Source organism: Silurus aristotelis (assembly GCF_946808225.1).
Source record: "Silurus aristotelis genome assembly, chromosome: 15".
NCBI lineage: Eukaryota > Metazoa > Chordata > Actinopteri > Siluriformes > Siluridae > Silurus > Silurus aristotelis.
In genome coordinates, this window is record NC_139588.1 from 9,109,086 (window position 1) to 9,122,040 (window position 12,955).

A 12,955-nucleotide genomic window follows, 5' to 3' on the forward strand; every position below is an offset into this window, starting at 1 on the left:
ATCTTGTACTTATTATTAATAAACAATTTGCAGGCTACTACATGTGATAGGACAGCACAGTGTTCATTTTTTCTTTTTTAAATCAAATGTGGCCCAAAATAGTCCATTTGTTTAACTTAATAAACAGGTATTACTTCTATTGAACTGAAAACTGATATATGGAAAAAAAAAAAATGTATATGGGTTACACTCATAATACAGTAATATGGATGTGTCCATAGAGTTTTGATAACATTTGCTATCTTTAAATGTTTTAGTCTGGTATTATTCTATGCATTGGTTCTCAGATAGACCGCAACTTATGACGTAGGTAGGGACCGAAACCGGCCGTAAGTCCATCAGGTCATAATTCGAGAAGAGTGACTACTCTATGATGCGTTCCAACGCAGACATAAAGAGTACTAATAAAGTAAATAAAAAATAAAAGATTTATATTTTCGTCGAAGGTGAATCTACTTTTACTGTGAAGAAAAAAAAAAATGGCAAAATAATTTCTTGTGGATTAAAAATCACAGGTCTAAAATAGAAACATTTTGGCTGGCAGGATTTAGCAGTGCAGGGTTTATTCAAATGACACTAGAAAACATTTAATTCTTCTTTGTAACGCTGACAATGTATTACAATTTCCTCACTGACATGCATCCTGTTTACTGTACAGCACATCGTGTCTCTACGTGTGTGACTGCTATAAAATTCGCTTTCAAGAGCAATGAGCCACAGTTTACTGGCACTTGTGTAAATGCCTGTTTGTGACGAATCTCCGTTAACCACAAAATGATTGTGTTTACAAGTCAGTGGGATCAAATGTAGTGAATTTACTCCTTTGAGACTATTGGGTTGTTCATAGGGGTTGATATGAAACCGTTTAGTGGTTTTTAATGTTTGGACAGCAAATAAATGATATTTATTTATTTATTTTTATTATTATTTATTTACTTTTCAAACAATCCATTGTATAAGATTTATATTTCATCAGTGTGTATTATTAATATGAAATGTAAATTTTGGGTAAACTGCGCATGAAAAAAATTGGTCTATTAACAAAAAACATTAACTTTGTGTCCTAGACACTGTTTCTAACCCTAATTATTTAAGTCTTTAATAAATGTTCCTTAATTCTGCATAATAAAATTAATTATTAACCTAATGACAGATAAAGTAAAGACAAAGATTAACATATAAATAGCATACATAAAGGTACAATTCAGAGTAAAGCTGTGCTCAGGTTTCTTTTGGTCGGTGTGTGTGTGTGTGTGTGTGTGTATTTGTGTGTGTGTGTGTGTATTTGTGTGGCTGTGTGAGTCAGACGGAAACATGCTTTTGTTATCCAGAAAACTCCTGAGCCCATCTTTCCCCCATATGCCTCTTCTTTATCCATCCGTAATACACTGTACACTATCATCCCTGAGACCCACATGTTCCCCAGAACTCGCAGGCACACAATCTTTAATGCAATTATGTTCATTTATTCCCAAACTTGAAAGTCTAACAAATCCTTTGAAACCTCTAAATTGCATCCATTTGTTGTGCATTGCCTAAGCTCACATGCTACGAATGTAGCAACCAGCAAGAACACTTTTCACGGCATAAACACATGCAGGATTTGACTTGGCGCTCTTCAGCCTCCTTGTATTTCGAACTTTGATGTCAGCCTCTCGGATCACTGTACGATGCATGTGTTTAGAGATAACTCTAATTAATAAACTTACTGATTACTAGCTGAGTTTTAGATTAGCCCTCTTTCATTTATAGGTCGTGCCATGCCCAATGTGATGTCACTTATTTAAACAGTGCTGGTTTAAAAAGAAATAAAAAAGCTGGTTGTTGAAACGTGGCGCCAGGGGCCACTGGAAGTCAATTAACTGCAGGTTACTAGCATGCAGAATGGGTTTAAAGAGAGCCTGGTAAACAACGAGCTAATGGTGTGGATATTTTTAGGCCAATAGTCAAAGAACGCTAGCTAAACATTAAAAGAATTTCAATGCAATTTTGTTATGCTTCTTGAATTGAATTTGACCAATAGTTTGTTTTTCAAGTCATCACTTAATTCTGAAAATACTTTAGCTGTAAAAAAAAAAAAAAAAAAAGAGAAGAGAGAGAGAGAGAGAGAGAGAGAGAGAGAGAGAGAGAGAAAGAAAGAAAGAAAAAACACGGAATCGATATGTGTTTGTTCAGTGTGTGTCAAGGGCTGGGGATCTGACATCTGAGAGAAATATATATATATATATATATATATATATATATATATATATATATATATATATATATATATATATATATATATATATATATATATAAAACCTCAATACAGTAGAATACAATATGAAACCCATATCTCCATGGGGCTCACTTTGTGCACAAGCCATTGTCATGTTGGAAAAGGTTTGGGTCCACTAGTTCAAGTGAACCAGAAATTTAACACTTCCACATCCAAAGACATCCTGTACAATTGTGTGCCTTAATCTTTGTAGTGGCAGTTTAGGGAGGATTTGGCTGCAAAAGTCAAGTGTTCCATTACTTTTGTCTAAATAGCTGTCAAGATTATAGTCTTGAACTACGATTCCCATCAGCCAATGTACATCACATGACTTGATCACATGTTTGTAATCACTCACACCCCTGCTTGTCCCCTTGATTAGCATTTGTATATAGCCTTTCTGGGGGAGTGGTGGCTCCAGCGGTTAAGGCGCTGGGTTACCGATCGGAAGGTCGGGGGTCCAAGCCCTGGTATCGCCAAGCTGCCACTCTTGGGCCCTTGAGCAAGGCCCTTAACCCTCTATGCTCCAGGGGACCTTTACGAGAAAAATAAACCAAGGACCGACGTGGGGCGTGGGGCCGCCTTCCCGTGGGCACACCACCTGCAGGAGGGACCGTTAGGGACCGGTGCTGAGAGGATTGGGCAGCAGTCGAAGGCGGGGGCCCGATCCCTGGACACGGAGAAGTGTCTGGGGAATCTGCTTAGACTGCTCCCCCCGCGACCCGAATTACGGATAAGCGGGAAAAGATGAAATGAAATGAAATGAATATAGCCTTTCCCCTCACAGCACTCAGCGTTTCTTGTTGGTTGTTCCTTCAGGAAAAAGTGCATGTATGCTGTTGTCCACAATTGTAGTCATCTTTGTTGATCACTTTATCATACGTTACTGAGTGGAAAAACCCCCCAGAAAATTAACATTATGACTCCAAAAGTCTTTTCACATAAACTGAGTTGATTAAAAGTATTGTGACTAAAATTATTCATTATAGCCGTAATAAATCATAGCACTTTGGATACTTAAGTACATTTAAAGGCAAATACTTTTGTACTTTTACTCAAGTGAAAGTTTAAAGGGAGCACTTTTACTTTTACTCCAGTAATATTTTACCTCGTGTATCTCTACTTTAACTTAAGTACAGGGTTTGTGTACGCTAGCTAACATAATATGATAATAGAATAGGGCAAATCTGATTTTTTCGGAAAACTTTCAAACCACGTCCTACCTCACACTTTTTCCACACCACGTTTCTGAAAATAATAAACACAATTTAGAAATTTACCACAATAAATCTGATTCAAATAAACAAAAATAAAACATAAAAAGTGGGAGTGTTTTGTGAATGGGAGGGTCAACCCACATACAGAAAAGTGTGTATCCTTCCAAGATAAATGACTCCCGTGATAACAATGCACTCTCTCATCCCTCATTGCTGGTGGGAACCCACCTCAACTTCAGCAATACTTCAATTAAATAATACAGTCACGAGAACATTTCATTTCTTTCAAAGGCCACAATGCAGCACAAGCTTGGAAAAGCAATGAGACTGCAAGCAGGAACTTCTTCAAACTCTGGAGTACCTCCATGCCTGCATTCTGGGCTTTGCTTTGTTATAGTGTTCTGCTTGGCTGCCCAATCACTCCATCATGTCTATTACTCCCATGACAGTTGTTTAATTTGCATGCTTAACAAAAGATGGCGCTTTGATGACATCATGACCCTTGAACAAACTTGGTATGTAAGAGGCCCTGTACCATGTGCAAATAATTTGCTGTTTTTTTTCCTTTTTCACTTTTTTTTCTTCTTCATTTTCTTTTTTAGATGCTGTAATGGTGTGTACCTTGGGCAAAACAACTACAAACGGAAAGTTTGAACATCGGGTCCTTGCAATATGTAAATGATCCTACATCCTACAATATGTAAATGATCCCGAGTGTGGTATAACGTGTCAGTGTTTGAATATCTTTTTTTTTTTTTTTTTTATCATCTCAGCTGTTCAAGTCAACCCCCAGCTCTCTCGATCTTTCTTTTACTCTCTCTTGCTAGGCAAATGCTCAGAGTACTGCTCATCATTAACACTCCAACCTCATCTGCATAAAGAAAGTCAGAGATGCAAAAGATGCTACGGTGGGAATAGTGATGCGGTCTCAAAGGCTCGATCAGACGCCTGTCTCAGCCTCACTCTAAAGCCCTGATTTATAGACGTTGTAAAAGAAGCTCAGGCCGGAGGTGAAGAAAGGGAGAGAGAAACAGAGAGGGTTTCGGTTTCCTTTGAGTTACTGGTCTTTCTCTCTTTCAGACACCTCTGTCAGGCCAGCCATTGTTTAAAGAGATTTACAGGCAGCGCGAACGCCTGTTAGCACTAATTCTGCACCACACACTCCCCTCGTGTCACACAGCGAACCTTGCAGTTCCACAGTTGGAGTGGAAATCTGTGAATAGCAGCAAAGCCAGCTGTTTCTGTAGAGGCCAAGGCTTCTATATACAGTATGTCAGAATATGATGGTAGCCCAAATTGGACAATTTATAATAATACGATGGGTGTTTAAGTAAACTGGGACGTACAACGTTACAGGTATAAAATGGATGCTAACATGTGGTACTACATGCAATAGTAAGTTGCTAGTGTGTCCTATTACTGCTAGGCAGCACACATGTCACAGGCCAGTCCAGAGTCCATTAATCAAGATGGTAGACCACAGTGTTAGTTTCTTGTGAGCGAAGACATGAAACCCATGGATATCTACAGAAAACACTTAGCCGCAGTAAGACATTTGAATAGTGTAAACATTCAGTTTTGTCAGAGACAATCCCGGTCATGGTTTCTTAATGGCAAAGTGAAACTGCTGTACTAGGAAGGTTCAGGCGTCATGACAAATCTTTCTATGCCGAATCTTTCTATTAGTTAAACGCGCGGATAAGTGTATAAATGTAGCAGGTGATGTCAAAAAATAAATGCAGTTTCCAGTTATTTTATAAATTCAAAAGTCCCAGTTCGACTTAAAGGCCCCTTGTAAATACACTATGTGTTATGTTGGGTTGTATGGACACTGTTCTCATATTCAGAGTCCTGGTTCAAAGGTCTGTGTGGAGCTTCTTGTTTGTTCTCCCATGGAAGACAGTTGTCCATTTACCTCCCACCTCCCCAAAACATCCTGGTAGGTGGTTTGGCTATAATAAATTGCCCCCATGGGTATGAATTGTGCCCTGTGACAGACTGACGTCCCATCCAGGTGTATTCCTGCTTCGTACAGACTTTGGAGTTTCCTTTAGAACTTGGCCCTGACCTGGATGATAGAGTTACTAGAGATAAATGAATTGAGGAATGTATTATGGGAAATAAAGTCAAGTGCATTTCAAAATCAAGATAACCATTAGCTATTGTCCTTACACATTTTACAATATATACATAATTTCTTGAGCTTGCTTTTTTTGGGTAAAGAAACCCAATGTCAAATGGACAAATTGTCATATGGTATTACTGGTAAGAATGAAAGAACTGATATTTCTGAGCATTTCAAGCATTTTTTTTTTTCCGCCAAGTGGTTCTTATGACGAAAATCTGGATTGAGATTAGATCATACTATTCAATATATCTATATGTAGAAAACACAAGTGTTTAAGGCTACATGGGCTACTTCTATTTTGTATAGTTCATACAGTACTTATGTTTAAAGCATAGTGAACAACACTTTCAGTAATAGTTTGACAAGCCGCATAGTAGTACAGGAAGAGTCCCTGACTCAATGAGCCTGGGTCTCTGTGTGTGGGGGGTGTGTGAGGAGTAAGAAATGTTTAGGACCCTGTTTTGGCAAAAGCACTGAAGCATGAAGGAAGCAAAGAAGTTAAGAAAAAAGAAGCTGAGATAAGAAAGTTGAAGTAAACAGATGAGTACTTGCTTTGTGAAACGTGCTTAGCTAATCGCTACAACGAGCAATTATGGTAGCTTAGTAGTTTATGGTAAAGGCCATTTGGGCCCCCATTGTGCACTCAGGAAATTAACATAAGCAGGCCAGAGTCCAAAAACTCCAGCATCAAATTAGATGCTTACAGTGGTGCCTCACTGCCTTGGCACTTATCTATGTGTGGGGGGAGCAAGGTACGGCTCCAATCACCGGTCCCAGGCTTCAGATCTCAGAAGTTCCTGGAGGTGAATTCAAAGTACAGGTCAGCTGTATATGGTTAGTGTAAAAAACATTGGAAGTCCTCAACATCCGATCATCCTCTCTGACAATCCAACCTTCAGGGTTCGGGGTTTGAGGAAGCGCTGCACTGCTGCCAAGGAAACTCATCTGTTTTATGTTTATCATTGTTATATGTCTTTCCATAGCCAGTTCAACATGGATATAATATCATAAAACAAAGATTACCAACCTCTGTCATACATGGTCCTGAACTGATCAGACAAGGCTACTGGAGCTAAATGTAACAACCTAAATAATCAATTACTGTTACACTTAAAACTACTTTAGCTTGAAATACTTGATATACCTTATTTTTTTTATTATCGATGCCTTAGTGCTACCTACATAGTAGCAGTGCATTGCACAGGTGAGAATGCAAGAGTTATTTTGAAAGTGATCCGGGATTTTAACCCACAACAGTCTCACACAAAACACGTCCAGGGAGTGAAAGTTTTGTAGAAAGAAATACCTTCGATGAAGCGTTTGATGAAGTGTACAGTAACTTAAATAACCATTCTTTACAAAAAAATGGTAGCCAGAAATTTATTGCTAAATGAGTTGGAGCACCTGATTTTCAATTACACATGAGGTTTCACACTTGTCAGACAACAACAGGACAAATGACTCTACAATGAGAAGAGTCATCAGAACTGTTAAATATTGGGGAAAAAACTCTTCAAGCCAAATTCGATCAATAAAACCGCTACCTTATACTATGATTGTTGAAATTTGTCGCGATTTTTGATCATTTTTTGTATGAACATCTAGTGAGGAACTCCTATTGCCTTCAATAAAGTCATGCCTAATGTTTATAAGCTCATTTACAATAATGACCCTGTTTAGCCACAAGGTGAGTACCGCTAACTCACCACTCTCCTCTTTCTGTCCCTCAATAAAAAACACACAAACAGACACTTGCAATAATTTCTGATTTTGTTACTTACCCTATTCATTAATGCTAATTAGCTGAACATACTAAATCTCTGTTAGGTATGTTCAGTACATACACAAACACACACACAAACACACACATACAGCCAGCGGCTCTCCTTAGGGAGTCAGATTTATGTATGTTTATTTATCCCAACACTGTTGGTCTCTAGGGGTCCATCAGGGTCAAGCGCTCCCAGAAGAAACCAAGGAATTCTCCCATAATTCCTCTCACCACAGACATAAACACTCTTTCTTTTCAGGGCTATGCTCTTCTGTCCCCTGGGTGGCGAACACATGGGTACATAACTGCTTCATTTCATGTCAATGCGAAATAAAAAAGCGCACATGTATCCTAACTGCTATTGCTGTTCTCGTGTTTGTTGGACAGGCTTTATTGATAGCAAGTGGGCATGGCTTAGCAACATTTGTGTTTGTTATTAGATGCTCACAGATGAACAAAAAAGGAAGCGTGACTTGAGTCAAAGAGGGGGCCATGGCTGGAGAAATCATTGGAGGAGAGAAGAGGAGGACACAAATCAGAACACGTTAAATGTCTGTTCCAACATACACTCACCCACGACCACTCATACACCGACCGGGTAGCCGTTTTTTTAATCAGGGTTTTGATCAATTCAAAGAGAATGTTTAGTCCATTAGGTTTAAGGCCGGAGTGTGGGCTGGGTTTGAAAATACCTATAGGCCTGTGTGTGGGCTGAACAATGCCTGGTGTTTCTATGTGTCTCCATGAGTCTGGTGTGGTTACAAAGTTCATTCTCTTCACTTTGTGAACTCCACAATTGTGGTTCATTTCTTGCACAATCCAAACGACAATTTGTTGTAATGGCCTTTTCTTTTTAAATGCTGAAATCCGCTGTGGATTTAGTACTGGGAAAACTTTCTCAGGAGACACACAGAGAGAAATAGAGGGAAGAGAGCAAGTTGTAAGATATTAAATTTGGACCTCTTAGCAGTCCCTGTGTACAAGGCAGATGGCTTCCTGCCCACTGGTTTTCATGGCCTCTCTGTGGCTCTCTCAATAGTATTTTAGAGTAAATGCTGCATGTGACAATTCGAGCATTCAGTGTTTATTGGTTTGTCGGTGTAAGGGGAGCTCAGGCTTGTTACATGATTCTGAACTGCGCACGTAAATGCAGGAACTGTCGCAACACAAAGTCAAGCGATACCAGCGATTATAGTGTCATTTAAAACCAATGAACTCATCAGCGTTCTCTTAAGTCGAAGGAATACTTGCACACAGATTTTGCTCTGACTAGTTGTGGACTTCAGTTTTGTCACTGGGTACAAAACAGAGGCCCTGTTTCCCCTCCAATGCATTTTTACTGCGTTTCAGTGCGCAAGTGATACGTTATATACAGGTACATATGGCATCTTAAGAACTTGCTCCCTACTGCATGCTGCATTTGTGTGGTGCAGTAATAAGTTTCTCTGGCAGCAGGTAACTGGAGTGAACTTCAGCAATAAAACTGGATGTAGTAAAAATGAAGTAGAGAAGACAAAGTTTCCAGAGAAATAGAGTGGTTCAGACAAAAGTCGTTCGTCAACTGTGCAAGCAAAGTGCTCCTGAGGCTGTAGGAGAGGAAACCAAATCTCACCTACACGTAAAAGCATGCGCAGCCCTTAAAGATACTGACGACAAAACACAACATGGGGTTCATATGATGAATATTTGGATTTTAGTTTAATCCCAAGCTTGCGTCCGGGTCTGTCTGCTGTCTGTGTCCGTATAGGTTACTACAGGGTTCACTCGTGCAGGGTGTATTTTTGCACAGTTGTCTTTTCAGTCTCGTGGTATGTCTCTTTACTAACCCCACCAGTGAATTAAATGAACCATTTCTGTACTTCAGTAAAAGTACAAAATCTAATGCAAAAATATGGCTTCAGTAAAAGTAACAGTACTACTTTTACATAACTATTCTAGGCAATATAATCAAATGTACTCTTTGGTTTGTATTTGAGTATCGAAAGTAAAAACACCCATCCAGGAAAACTATATTTGAATAGTTTATGCAGATCAGTTTTCCTTTGGTTTGCAAATCCTACCTTTTTAAACAGAGCATTTTTTTAATTGTTATGAACAGTGAAAGAGCCACAAGTTCTTAAAAGGGACCATAAGATTACTTTTATGGCGTTTCCATGGATTATCAGTATCAAGGACCTGCATTTTTCCTTGTTCCATGTGTTCTGTTAAGATCTGGCAACCATGGCAATTCAGAGTGAATCTGAGATTGGAAATGAATGAATGAATGAATGAATGAATGAATGAATGAATGAATAGATGGATGGATGGATGGATGGATGGATGGATGGATGGATGGATGGATGGATGGATGGATGGATAGATAGATAGATAGATAGATAGATAGATAGATAGATAGATAGATAGATAGATAGATAGATGGATGGATGGATGGATGGATGGATGGATGGATGGATGGATGGACGGAGTAAAGAGTAAGATATTACACATGAAATTGTAGCTAAAAGTTTCCCAAAATGAAAATCATCTACATTTTTAGTACAGATATTTGAATAATGCACTTATGTACAGTAACAAAGCCAAAATACATTCCTATGTCCACCACTAAATACCGCTAACACTTTAGCGAGGACAATATGCGAGAAAACTGAACTAGGTTTTGGCAGGGTCGAACACGGGTACCAAAAGGTTGCACGTCACAAAAAATGACCTAGTGCTGCTCAGATGTGTGTGAGTTAATGAAGTTTGAGTGATGCCAGAAACCGTATACGGTATGTAGTGCAGAGGAAAGTGCGGTTCATTAGTAGTCAACTGGCTTTAATAAATACCATGAGGGCAGGAGGTAGGTTCAGTACCGGTCGCCTGAAATTACCTGTTTTGACTGGGGACCATAATTAGCCATGTCAAACAGTGATTAGCAGTCTACACACACACACACAACATTAGTGCCCTCAGCATAATCATTTATAAATGTATAACAAAATTTAATAAAGCAGTTCTAGGCAAAACAATCATCCCACTCAAGACCACAGGTACAGATTGAGCACCTGATTGCTCCACTGCACTCCACTGTGTGTCAAAATGTGTGTAAAAATGTCAATATTTCTAAATATGTTTTAAATGTAACTTCCATTTGCTTTTACATACTTCTTCATTTACTGATTTTCTAGTTTTCAGATCTCACCATTACATATTTTTCTGCTTTGTATTCTTTTATTCTTTGGTTATATGTATTTACCTTTCTGCCACTAAAAATACTCTGGTTTTCTTAGTTCCTAATGTGTTCTGTGATGATCTGGAAACCCATTCAGGCTGAATTCCCACCCCATGTTTCTCAGTATGGCAATGAATAAATGGATATACAGTGAGGAAAATAAGTATTTGAACACCCTGTTATTTTGCAAGTTCTCCCACTCAGAAATCATGGAGGGGTCTAAAATTGCCATCGTAGGTGCATGTCCACTGTGAGAGACATAATCTAAAAAAGAAATCCAGGAATCACAATATATGATTTTTTAACTATTTATTTGTATGATACAGCTGCAAATAAGTATTTGAACACCTGAGAAAGTCAATGTTAATATTTGGTACAGGAGCCTTTATTTGCAATTACAGAGGTCAAACGTTTCCTGTAGTTTTTCACCAGGTTTGCACACACTGCAGGAGGGATTTTGGCCCACTCCTCCACACAGATCTTCTCTAGATCAGTCAGGTTTCTGGCCTGTCGCTGAGAAACACGGGAGTTTGAACTCCCTCCTATTGGGTTTAGGTCTGGAGACTGGCTAGGCCATGCCAGAACCTTGATATGCTTCTTACAGAGCCACTCCTTGGTTATCCTGGCTGTGTGCTTCGGGTCATTGTCATGTTGGAAGACCCAGCCTCGACCCATCTTCAATGCTCTAACTGAGGGAAGGAGGTTGTTCCCCAATATCTCGCAATACATGGCCCCGGTCATCCTCTCCTTAATACAGTGCTGTTGCCCTGTCCCATGTGCAGAAAAACACCCCCAAAGCATGATGCTACCACCCCCATGCTTCACAGTAGGGATGGTGTTCTTGGGATGGTACTTATCATTCTTCTTCCTCCAAACACGTTTAGTGGAATTATGACCCAAAAGTTCTATTTTGACCCAAAAGTTCACATGACTTTCGCCCATGACTCCTCTGGATCATCCAAATGGTCATTGGCAACCTTAAGACGTGACTGGACATGTGCTGGTTTAAGCAAGGGAACCTTCCGTGCCATGCATGATTTCAAACCATGACGTCTTAGTGTATTACCAACAGTAACCTTGGAAACGGTGGTCCCAGCTCTTTTCAGGTCATTGACCAGCTCCTCCCGTGTAGTTCTGGGCTGATTTCTCACCTTCCTTAGGATCATTGAGACCCCACGAGGTGAGATCTTGCATGGAGCCCCAGTCCGAGGGTGATTGACAGTCATGTTTAGCTTCTTCCATTTTCTAATGATTGCTCCAACAGTGGACCTTTTTTCACCAAGCTGCTTGGCAATTTCCCCGTAGCCCTTTCCAGCCTTGTGGGGGTGTACAATTTTGTCTCTAGTATCTTTGGAAAGCTCTTTGGTCTTGGCCATGTTAGTAGTTGGATTCTTACTGATTGTATGGGGTGGACAGGTGTCTTTATGCAGCTAACGACCTCAAACAGGTGCATCTAATTTAGGATAATAAATGTAGTGGAGGTGGACATTTTAAAGGCAGACTAACAGGTCTTAGAGGGTCAGAATTCTAGCTGATAGACAGGTGTTCAAATACTTATTTGCAGCTGTATCATTTTTAGATTATGTCTCTCACAGTGGACATGCACCTACGATGACAATTTCAGACCCCTCCATGATTTCTGAGTGGGAGAACTTGCAAAATAGCAGGGTGTTCAAATACTTATTTTCCTCACTGTATGTGTATGTAAATTAAGGTTACATTAAGTTCATCCCGTATTCTATTGCTTTATATTTGGTAACTACTCACTATTATAAACCATCGTCAGTGGTTCCTTGCAGTGACTATATCACGAAATGATGTGAGACTGTGTTGAAACTACTCTGTTATTTTATATCCTTCTCCAAGGTCAGAATTTTCCCCAAATCTGTTTAAGTTTGTGTGTTAGTTATTTCCTGATTCCTGTAGACTCACAGCAAACACATAGCTGGTATTTGAACTTGTGATGGTAAAGGGGGGAAAGGGTTGGGGGGGGGGGGGGACGACTTGTTTGTTGCAATCACATATCAAACAGACTTCTAATAATTAAACATGGAATTTTTAATGAACTAATAAATTAAGGTAAAGACTGAGATGCACATTCTTTTATCCTATTTTCCATTTAGTAATTAATGCTGTACAAGCGTTTGCTCAATCATAAAATATTGGAGGAAAATGCATCGTCTCTTATGCAAATTATGCATAACCTATTCAGGTTTATCATTGCACCATAGATAAATTAAGGACTCTGGTGTTATAAGCTGGTTTGACCTGAAGGTTTTAGGAAGCATGGGAAATTTAAATGTAATGTTAAGAGGGAAAACAGATGAAAGAACAAGGTGAAAGGCTGTGATCGACTAAGAATAGTGGTCTT

At 39.3% G+C, this 12,955-nt stretch overlaps 1 protein-coding gene across 1 annotated transcript in view; it reads right to left on the minus strand.

Moving 5' to 3' along the window:
* LOC310738371 (ciliary microtubule-associated protein 2-like) overlaps nt 1-12,955 on the minus strand; it is a 365,395-nt gene that overhangs the window by 189,838 nt on the left and 162,602 nt on the right. The window lies entirely within an intron of this gene.